A 12093-nucleotide genomic window follows, 5' to 3' on the forward strand; every position below is an offset into this window, starting at 1 on the left:
TGAATTTCAAAGTTGAATCAAGAAATAATGGGAATGCTGCTATTGTTGATGATATTTCTGATGAAGAGGATGTTGGATTAATGTGTCTAGGCAAGTAACTAAATTGGTATATTCTTGTAACTAGAAGCAAAATCCTTTTTGGGTTATCATCATAACTAGAACTTGATTAGAATGACATTTATAAAGAGATGATAGAATTATTAGATTATTATATGATTAATAAACTAATTAGAAATTATGAGGAAATGATTTGATAATATATGATATGATTAATATATTAATTGGAAATAGATAGGTGATTTGTTAATTTATTATGTGATTATTAAATTAATATGAGATCAATTGTTAAAGTAATTGATTTTGTAATTTATATGATTAATAAATTAATAAGAAATCAATTAGAATTAATTAACTATTAATCAAAATTAATTTGGAATTAATTTGGGATTAATTCAAATTAATTAAATGTGCAAGTGGTGAATTGTAATTGTTCAATAGTTGAACAAAAGAGACAATTTTATAACCATCCAACGATGGACGGTTTTAGGAGCCATACTAGGGTTTATAGAAGTCTCCTCGATGTTGATAAAGAAATGATTGAATTGGAATTAAATCTATTATTTAATTATTCAAATCTTGTTTTGTCCCTAAGTTACCTAAACTATAAATAGGATCCATTGGGCATCAATTTTCCGGATTACTCTTTCGTAGAAGCTTACGAACAAAAATTTCCACTCTTCTCCTCTCTCCTCAAGTGTCTTCTAGTTCTAGGGTTTGAGTGTGAGCTATTAGAGGCATCATCATTTTGCTGCTATTTTTCCAAGCTCTTCAAATGAAGGATTGAAGTAACTTGTTTGCTATAACAATTTTGATGTATGTATCTTTAGTTTTTGAGTTTTGAAATTACAAGGATGCATATTAGGTTTTGTTATTCAAAGTATGTTGCCTTAATGTGAAGACCTAGATCCTTTTAGGTTGCATGTGCCCTTCTTAATTGTTAAGTGGTTTTCCACATTGAACATTTTGTGGTAACCTAATAAACCCATCAGTGGTTTCAGGGTCTAGTTGGTGTGTCTAACATTGAAAGTACATTAGTTAAATTGAACAATTTTTTTTTCTGTCAGACTGAGATCACGACGTGACACAGGCTCTATCACGACGTGAACATAACTCAAATCCATATTTTCGGGATTTTCTGTCTAATTTGATTTATGAGCTTGATTAATATTATCCTAATGGATCTAAATGATTAGTTCAATTATAAGACTAATTAAAAGATCATTATAAATGCATAAATGGTTTAAATGACTAATTAATTTATTGATTTAAATAATTAGTTTTAAATGTTTAAATGTTTAATTAAATAATCAATTAATTCAGATAATTAATCTTAAATCTAGTATTTTAAAGCTTTAAAATACGCCCTTATATATATATATATATATATATATATATATATATATATATATATATATATATATATATATAGGGCTAGGTTATAATGTGGATGGACAACTATTGTGCGGACGTGTGGACAATGACATTCTATGAGAATTACTAAGAGAATATGTTGTTTGCTAATGTGAATACGTTCAACCTCACACAACTATCGTCATTTTCATGCATTCTCACTAATTCTTATTCATTTTCATTCTTACAGGATACGACTCAATAAACATTCTGACAACATTCTTACAGAATGAGAATAATAATAAAAAGTATATAATAACCTTATTGACGATTTAATTAGTGAGAATATGTGATAATGACAATAGTTATGTAATATTGAACGTATTCACATTATCAAACACAATATTTTCTTTGTCATTCGTACAGAATAACAATGTACACACATCCGCACAATAGATGTCCATCCACATTTGAACCTAGCTATATATATATATATATATATATATATATATATATATATATATATATATATATATATATATATATCTTACTACTTTATAATGCATACATCTTGGTGGGGACCATCAAATTTAAGACAAAGTCTTAAAAACAAGGGGAGTTAATTTTGACCTTAGATTTTTATTGAATGGTGGAGATTATATTGTTGTTGGTGATCCAAGTAAACATGTTTAAACCAATCACAAATAAGTATTTTGGATTTTCAATTCCTTAAAGTTTATGTCTTCCGTATTTAAAGTGTTGTGCCTTCTTTATTTACATGGAAAAAAATCACCTTTCATTTAAAATCACATTTCTCATCTTCTCGCATTGTCGTCTCTCTAGAATCTCATCACCATCTTCTCCATTAACGACCCTGGAGATCAATGTCATCCTTACCTTTACTTACTGCTAACCCATTCGCCATTATCTTACCGCCATCAAACCCCCACACCAACAATGGAGTTGCTCATTACATTCTCCCTCTCTCTTTCTTCAACGCCACCTCCATTCTCAGACACGGGTAGGATAAAAAATTTCAAATCTTTATTTGTGTGTTTTAAGGATCTATATGTATGTAAACCTGTTTATATGTATAAATTTGTGTATTTATGTTTAATATATTTTCGATTTTAATGTTCTAAGAGTTTTATATTTCATATTTTCAGATCTGGATCTCTTATAATCTGTTGTAGATATTTGTAGGTCTTAGTTACTTAAAGCGTGTGAATATGTGTTTCAGATGTGTTTTTTGTTGTATTTTGTAAGTATCTATATTTTGTTTAAAGATAAATGAATTAATTAGGTCTATGTTTTTTTATTATTATTTATATATGTATAATGGATTTCAATGATTTGGAATAAGAACTAGGAACTGTATGTCACAGATTAAGATTTGTATTGCATTATTTACGTTTGATTTTTACATCTAGATTTTTAATGATTTTATATTTAGATGCACAAGTGAAGGATATAAAAACACAACAAAACTAATTTCCGGTTTTTGTTTTTCTCTTTAGATGTAAGGTTTTGATGTTAAAACCTAAAGGTGCAAAAAATGTTGTTCAATGATTTAGTATGATTTGTATATTCTATCTATTTGTATTAGTATAGAATGGATTATTTGTTTATTTTTATATATACGATCTTAAACAAGAAAATTTGTTTACCTTTTTTTTGTGTAGAATAGTCTTTCTATTTTTAAATATTTGGAGTTATACTTTTTATATAAAAAAGTTGAATGAGATATTGTAACTATTCTATTTACAAAAAAAAAAATATTTTTCGAGACAAAAAATACATAACAAAGGATATATTTTTAAGAGGCTGTAAATTTTGTTTATAGAAAAAAAGTATTATGTTTGAGTATGTAATATTAAATACGGAAAACTGTTTTCTGATAATAAATGATTAACTAAATTAATAAATGACTTTTGTAAACAGAATTATAAGGGAAAAAAAATCAAAGATAAAGATGGAGTTGCAACAAAGTAAAAAGAGTTAAGATTCTTTCAAATATGGTGATTATCATAAATGTTGCGATTGGTACAAAGAGTTTTGGGTATTCTAACAGTTTTAACAAAAAAAAAATTAGGTTTGTAAATAGAAGGGTGGCTATATCATGGTTTACAAGAAAAAGAAGGGTAAAAGTCTTATCGGTTTGTAAAATACGTCTTTTCACTAAAAAATGATTTTTTATTTTTAATAGTATTATTCATTTTACATTTAGTTTATATTTAATTAGAAAACTTTCGATTAATATAGCAAAATAGAAGACTTTTCATCTTAAAAAATGAAATCAATTATGTATAAGGTATATCTAAATTTATAAATAATTGGTTTTTATAAAAACAACAGTTTAGGATGATTTGAAAGAAATTTATCTCTAAATAAATATGCTAACATAAAAAATGTTATATAAACTATAAGTTAAACTAACATAATATTAATGCAAGATATTTTAAATTTTTTTGAATATCTAGATATATGATTATGTTGTTTTAATGGGTTTTGTTTTGCAAAATTTATTAAGAATGAAGAAACCACAAAAATATAAACACTTGAAAGATTAATACAAGTGAAAAACAATAAGTGAGTTTTTAAAAAAAAAAGTGATATGTATAAGGAAAAGAAGTGATTAAATGTTATATAACTTTGTACATATTTTTTATGATATTTCATATTTAAATAATGGGTTAATAACTCTTTTTGGAAGAGAGTTTTCGTTTTTTCAATCTCTGAATAAAATAAAATGATTTTGAAGTACTATTTTTATCCAAATATCTAACACACTTATTTTCTTGATAATAAATAAACGAATTAAAAAAATTCTAACTTATTGAATTTTAACATCCAAATAAATTGATAACTTTAAATGTATTTAGTTATATCTTTTTATAATCATATAATACTATTTTAACTTAAAACAATTTATAAGAAATTATCAAACTTTTAGTTAGAAATTTTAATCATCATATATACATATCAATCATCTAGATTTTATGTGGGGAAGATAACTTTTAAAGTCAGACACTCAACCTATATATAGTAGTTGAGTTCTACCTACTAATCTATAATCATCATCATTTATTTTTAAATTAGACTAAGATAATAGATTTGTCTAGATTTTTTTTAGAAGAAACTTATAAAAATAAATATGTTCGTCTATTATAGTTTATTATACAAGTTATTTAGCTAACCTAAAAAATATTATTTTTTAACAGTGACTTAAAAAGTAAATTATTTATATTTTTAATTGAAAACATACAATTTTTTTTCATCTCACAAAAATAACTTATTGACACTTAAAAATGAAACAATAACATATTTTTACTTTTAAATCAAAATAATAAGGTATATCTAATATTCACCCAAAATCCAACTATACAATTTGTATTTGGATTTGGATTACAACTACAAAGTAACACATCATCAAACATGAAAATTACCATCTGTGGACCCATTATTTCAACTATTTGTATTGCCCTCATTTTAAGTATATTTAAAAACTAAAAAACACAATTTTATTTTAAAACCAAAATAACGATGCATATTTACTAATCTTTTGCCGGTCGAAAGTAAACTAATTGCACATAAGAATATATTCTAGAAATAAGTTTCCGAAACAAAACAAATTGCGGAAAAAACTATTTTCGTTCTAATTTTATAGTCCTGATTATTTAACATTTGACCAAATTAACTAAAAAGATCTTTTTTATATTTGAACAACAAATAACATATTATGTGATTTACTCAAAATAATATGACTTTTCTGTTAAAAAAATTAGGATTTTTTTAAAATTTTTTACAAAAGTTTGAGACTTTTCTATAGATTTCACAAAAAAAAAAAAGATGAGTCAGGAAAAAGACCGGTACAAAAAACAAACGGTCAAGACAGCCCGTAATACATCGAAAGCAAATTATTCGTTGTTCGGAAAAATTTACTAATCTCCGGAATGAAATTAATCGCCGTCCGTTGCATCGCGCGGGTAGCCTACTAGTATATATATATATATATATATATATATATATATATATATATATATATATATATATATATATATATATATATATATTATAAGATTAATTATTTTATTTATAAGAAAAGTCAGTTGAACCGCTAGTATGCCTCATTCACGAAGTCATGCTAGAAAGATAGTATAAGGCAACGATCTATAAAATAACCGTTCAATGGGTGTCCTTTTCACCCACCGCTCTCCTGTGCGGTGGAGGGTTATTAGTTGAACGAGTTCGATAGTACATAATCAGATTAAAAGTATAATCTATAAAGTACTAGAACCTTCTTTAAAAATCACACTCTAGTTACTTTAAGAAAAATGTGAAATTGTATTCTAATCCATGAAAACGCACATCGTTTCTTTATGAGTCGTTAATGGAGCGTGTGTGGTTAACCGACACACTAATTTGGGGCTATAAAGATGAAATGATGAAACAAATCGTGTTTATGATTGTTGATGAAGTGTGTGTGTGGGAGATCATAAATCGATCGAGGATATTTGAGCGAGTTTGCATGGTTATTCACCTCTTCATTTTGATCCTTGGCATCTCAGTCATAATTGGTAAGAGCATAATCGAGATTAAAAATGACATTGCTAAGATTCAATGAATATCAAAAGATCTAGGAGTTTCATAAGATTGAAATTGGTAAAAGCCTTACCTATCTAAAATAGATTCGCAATTTGATTACAACATCCCTCTTTAAAGTTTGAATTGAAAATATGGATCCTAACCTTAATTTAAATTTATGGGTTAATAATTAAGGATTAAAATCAACTAACTTGAATTCTCTCTTCTCTCAAATTTTATGTGTCAAATCAAGACAGTGATGGTCTCCCTTGTTCTTACGGAAATGGATTTCCTCAACCTTCTAGAGATGGTCTTCCACTTTCAAGTCAAGGTGAAAATGTATTCGCTTCCTTAAGAAATGGTGGAACTGGATATCATCTCTATTCAACTCTTCCACCTCCTCCTCCTGTGACTCTCCTAACATCACATTTTCATCAAGTTGAAAGATATGAAACTACTCAAGCCTTATTGGCATGTAAACACAAAGATGGAAATTTTGTGTGTGCGGACATTCTAAAAATGAATTCGTACATTGACAAGTTGGAAAGGATGGGTGTCGTATTCCTAAAGGAGCAAGCCGTTGATTTGGTTCTTCTTTTGCTTCGTAAGTCATATGGTCAGTTCATTGAGAACTTTCTTATGATGAATCTTGATGTGACCCTAATTGATCTGACTAAGATGTTGATAACTGTAGAAGCATAGATGCTTAAGAGTACAAGTGAAACAGAAATGCTTAAAGGATCTAATCCCAAAAGTTCATTGGATGTTGACAATGGTAATCAAGAATAGGTTACTCTTCCCAATCGAAAGGGATTGGCCAAGATCAAACCATTTGATCGTATGGTAAAGAGAAAGGATTGTGCTGAGATCACTCCCAATGTTGACCAGAATGATTCCATTTGTTTCTACTGCCAATTGAAGGGACATTGGAAGCGAAACTGCCCAAAATACCTTAAGGATCTTAGAGATGGTAAAGTCAAGTCGTGTGACTCTACTTCAGGTACATCCATTATCTAACTCCATAAGTTCCTATTCTTATACTCTTAATACATGATGTGATGGTCACATTTTGATGGTGTTGCAGGATCTAGAAGAAAGAAGGAAGCTTGAGTAGAGCAAGCAAAATCTGATCGTGGGAAATGGACTTTGGTCACATGGTTCGTTGGTCAGAATTTGGAGCTACTGATAGGGAGTTAGAATAATTTAATAGATTGCTATTACTCTTCTGAGATGTTTAGAAATATAGTTTTTCATTTCATGCATTGTAAGGGCAAGTTCCAAATTTTCATTTATCTCAATAAAAGCGAAGTTTTGATTTACTTAGTTACCTTATCTTATTTCCTTGCAATGACATTAATGAAAGTGTTAGTTATGTTTCAAATAATAGCAATATTAATTGTTGATTTGATTCTTATGATATTGTGTGTGGTACTATCATAAATGACCAAGTGAAGAAGAAATCTCATCGCCAACTGGACAAATACTTGGTTTCGTACAATTCGAATTGTATAATATATGAGAATCTTGTTCATTGAAAAATTATGATTAATTCATTGATCACATGTTTGTGTGATGGAAAGCGAAGGACTAATGGATATAGTACATGTTGATATGGACTCTTCAGATCCACCACAAGGCACGATAACTCTAGTTGTCATGATTTATTGATGCTTCAGTAAATATGATTTTGTTTATAAGATTAAACATAATTCAAATACTTTTGAAAAGTTCATGAATAGTAGAACGAATGGAATAATCTATTAGGAAAAAATATAAAAGATTCTCAAATCTTAAAAGAAAGGTAGGTGCTTTAGTATCATGTTTTATGATCATCTTAGTAATTGTGGAATTGTATCACAATTGACTCATCCAAGAACATCTTAGTGCAATTTTATGACTAAGAAGAGGAATCAAACATTGTTGGAAATGGTTCGATCATAGATGAGTCATACTTTTTCCCAATCAAGTTTTAGAGCCATGTTGTAGTAACTATAAATCGTATCTTGAAACTCATTTCAAACCAAGAAGGATGATAACACCTTGTAATATGTAAAGTAATAATGTTTTCTTACTCTAGAACATTTTGAATTGGAGTTTTTTGTTTTCGTTGATCGAGAAACAAAAGATAACTGACTCCTATTCTATGAAGTGTTTTCTTGTCGGAAATCCGCATGAACTCTTGAATATTTGTTTTAACTTGTCAAGGAATGTTCCTTGAGAGAAAACTCACATGTCAAGAAGTCGGTGGGAGTCATGTTGATATTGATCTTGTAAGATTCGACCGATAGTGATCCTTTTAGTTATCACTAGCAGACGAACTGAGGTTGAAAACCTATTGTGTTTCTTGATATATTCTTATTTCTATGCTCTTCCAGTTGAGTTGGCATTGCTTATGAGTTCTATGTTCTTCATTTAACTTTGAAAGTAAAGCACGTTGGTCAGTGAAAGTACACTGATCAATATGGATGAACTGCTAACAGCATGGAAGCAATGGTGGGCCTTTTGAGCTGCCAGAAGGCAAGAAATTAAAATAATCGCGAAGTTCAGTCCATGAAGGAAAACTAAATTTGAATTTGGTATGTCCTAAACCTTGTCTTATGACTGTACGTGGAAAATGAAAGTTCTACATGGATTGGAACGTGTGCCCCTTCGACTCTAGGTGACAAAAAGGTTTCACTCTAATTCATGAAAATGGTTATGAGGAAACACTTTCACCAGTAGATTTTAAGGATCTAATAAAGATCAATACATATATTGTTTGTAGTAATTGCATTCTCAAATTCACAATATGATTACGGTATCCCTCTTCATATTTTGAATTGTGAGGAATGGAAATGAATTGTTTAAACTTTCAGAAGATATGTTTATCATGTCTTGAAAGGGTTGAACATATACACTATCTGGATAAAGTGCATAAGATTAAGAAGCCCAATTAAAGGCTTAACAAAGCATCACGAAATAGAAATCTACACTTCCATAAGAAAGTCAAAGGGTATTGATTTCTAGAAGTCCAGTTGATTTCTGAGTACATGTCAAAGCTAGCAAGAGCATAATTTTTATGATGGTATTGTATCCATATGGAACAATGTCTCTATTTTTCAAGTTGCAAAATTTGGGAACTGTTTCGCTATAGTATACATAACGGAGAGGGCACTCATACTTCATTATGAATCTAAAGGTTTAGATTGTATAGTTTAATATAACTTAGTCAAAGGCATATATGAATAGCCGATGTGCAAAATTATACCTATCAACTTTTAATTTATAAACCTAACTACTTAACTAATTATGCACCTATAGGCAGTGTATCTAGTCGGATTATAGAATAGCTTAGGTAAGTCAGGTCTCGAACACAGGGAATGTAATTTAATTAATAAGACAATTACTAAAGTTAAACTAAGAAAGCATACTTTTATTAGGGGTTTTACTAATTCTGAAAAATCAGAAGAACTTAAATCAAACAACTATAAATTAACACTAATAAACTAAGTAAAGCAAATGAATTGAATTCAATATTAAAGAGTACTTTCATTAGATCCGAATCCCCCCTTTTCCCTATGGTTGACTTCTTATTAAATTACTCTTATTGGTTAACAAATTATTATGAGACTAGTTAATATGATCAAATTCCTGGTATTTACCAATTTATGACTTACTATGTTATGGTAAAACACAAGTAAACACAAAATCAATATTAAGCTGAATTTGGCTATGCACGATAAATCTAATAGATACTTTCCTATGATCAAGTCAAACATCCAAGAACAAATTATGGATTAAGTATGCTCTTTAACACAATTAAAGTTACTAGCTTTAATTACCCAATCTAATATTTGTTCAATCCTAGCTCTTGCAATTTAATAATCATAAAGCACTAGGAAATCAAGTTCATGCAAATAGAATGATCATCTACTGCACTAAACTTATATCAAGGAAATCAAAGACTAGAACTAAGATAATGTAAGGTTTCGATTTACCAACACTACAAAAATAAGCAATAATTAATCATAATATAGACATCAACATGTAGTCCAAGGGGTTCATCTTCACCAATGAAATTAAAAGGTCTTTAGCCTCTCATCATAACAGCAAAAAACTAAATCAATGTAAATTAGACTAGACATGATTAAAGCTAGCAAATGGAACAGATCAATGTTTTTTCTTCTTGATCTCTTCAACTATTAAGCTCCAATCGATTTTAGAACTTCAATATACTTTCCAGAGGGTTTTTGAGGAAATCCTTCGCTATAAAATCGGCCAGAAGTCCCTCTCTTTGACCTAAAACTGAATATTTATACTTTCCTAAAATCTACCTCCCACACCGTGGTAAATAGGGTCCACGACATGGCTATTTTTTCCACGCGTATTCTCCACGTCATCTTCTCAGATCGTGAATCTTCTAATCACCACATCGTGGCATGAATTCCCATGTTATGGGCTTCAAATATCTTTACTTCTTTTGACTTCGAATGTTTTAGCCCACTCTTTCTTGCTTCTAGATCCTCATTTGCTTCCTTTTCATCCCGAGCATGTCTTTGCTACTACAAAACAAATTTCAAACATAATAAGTACCTTTTGTCCTAAAATAAGCACAATTGTAGCTAAATGTATTAGGAAGATGCACAAAATACATGATTAAATATGCATATATAAAAATACCTAACACTTGCTTTTTGCTTGCCCCTAAGCAAAGCTGATTTTATAATCATATTATCACATCAACACCCTAGCCACCAACATCACACAAGACAATCAATTTTGAGCTCATCTATTACATCACAAGACTGCAATGTATATATTTGTGTCTAATATTCTTAGAACTTCCCCAATCCTACATACACAAAATCCTCATAAACACTTCCAAGTTATTTTGGACAACATTCATTTTATGAATCCCTCCGAATATATCCTCAGAAATCTTTCTTAACCTCAAGGTAATTTTTTGTTAATCCCCCAAGCATACATATGGAAAAATAATAAAGAAAGAAAAATTACAATAAATAATAACTTAACATATTGCCTTATTTTTTAGTCTTCAACTTGATTCTTCAATAATTTGGATCTTTTTCTAACTTTTCTTCATAATATTTCATATTCATAGCTTTGTAGACTCGTATTCACTCAAACTTTGCAACTTTTTTTTCTTTTCTATTTTTTTCTTTATATTTATTTTTTCTTTTATTAACTCACTTTTTTCACTCAAAAACTAAAAATACATAAAATAAAAACATATGCTTAAGCAAGGGAACTTAACTTCAACCCTTATTGGTTAGAGGTATTAGTCTAAAGTGGAATCACTACATCACCTCTCCTAGATACATTTCTGGTACACGATGCTAAACATATTATATCCCTCAAACTAAACAAGGTTATGTTTTTGTCCCATGATTTCACTAGGATATGGACGCCAAAAATACACTAGAACATATATTGGCTCAAATAAACATTGAAGCTTGTATCGGATTGTCCCACATAACACTAGCAACCTTGGTCTCAACACAACATTATGACAATTTTTTTAACTAGATTCAATTTTAGACCATTTTTTCAAGTCTTTATATACTGATTTTTTTAAATCCTAGTCCTTTTTTCATATATATATATATATATATATATATATATATATATATATATATATATATATATATATATATATATTTAATTTGTATTAGTATACTTTCATTCCTCTATTCGACCCCTACCCCAAACTTAATTGATGCCATGTCCCCATTGCATGCTTAAAAAATTAAAGAACATAAAAGTAAAGAGGGAGAAAATGGAACAGACTCCCCTGGGGTAGTAGTGACGAGATTCAAATCAAATTTATGTGGTTGACATTTGGTATAATGGTTGGAAAACAATACTTCTGGCCCCTCTCTTCGTGAATGCAAATGTGCCGGATAAATATAAACCAAAGAACCATCTTCAAAAATTGTGCATAAACTGGCCCCGACGTGGGAAATATTCGCCACATCGTGGTGATGTGTCTGACAGAAGTCAGTCACGATAAAAACAAATGCCACAACGTGGTAGTGATGGCCACGCCGTGGAGACTTCACATAATGTCTTTTTCAGCCAAAATGTAATTCATCTTTACTT

Source organism: Lactuca virosa, chromosome 2 (genome assembly GCF_052849685.1).
Source record: "Lactuca virosa cultivar CGN04683 chromosome 2, Lactuca_virosa_CGN04683_v6, whole genome shotgun sequence".
Taxonomy (NCBI): domain Eukaryota; kingdom Viridiplantae; phylum Streptophyta; class Magnoliopsida; order Asterales; family Asteraceae; genus Lactuca; species Lactuca virosa.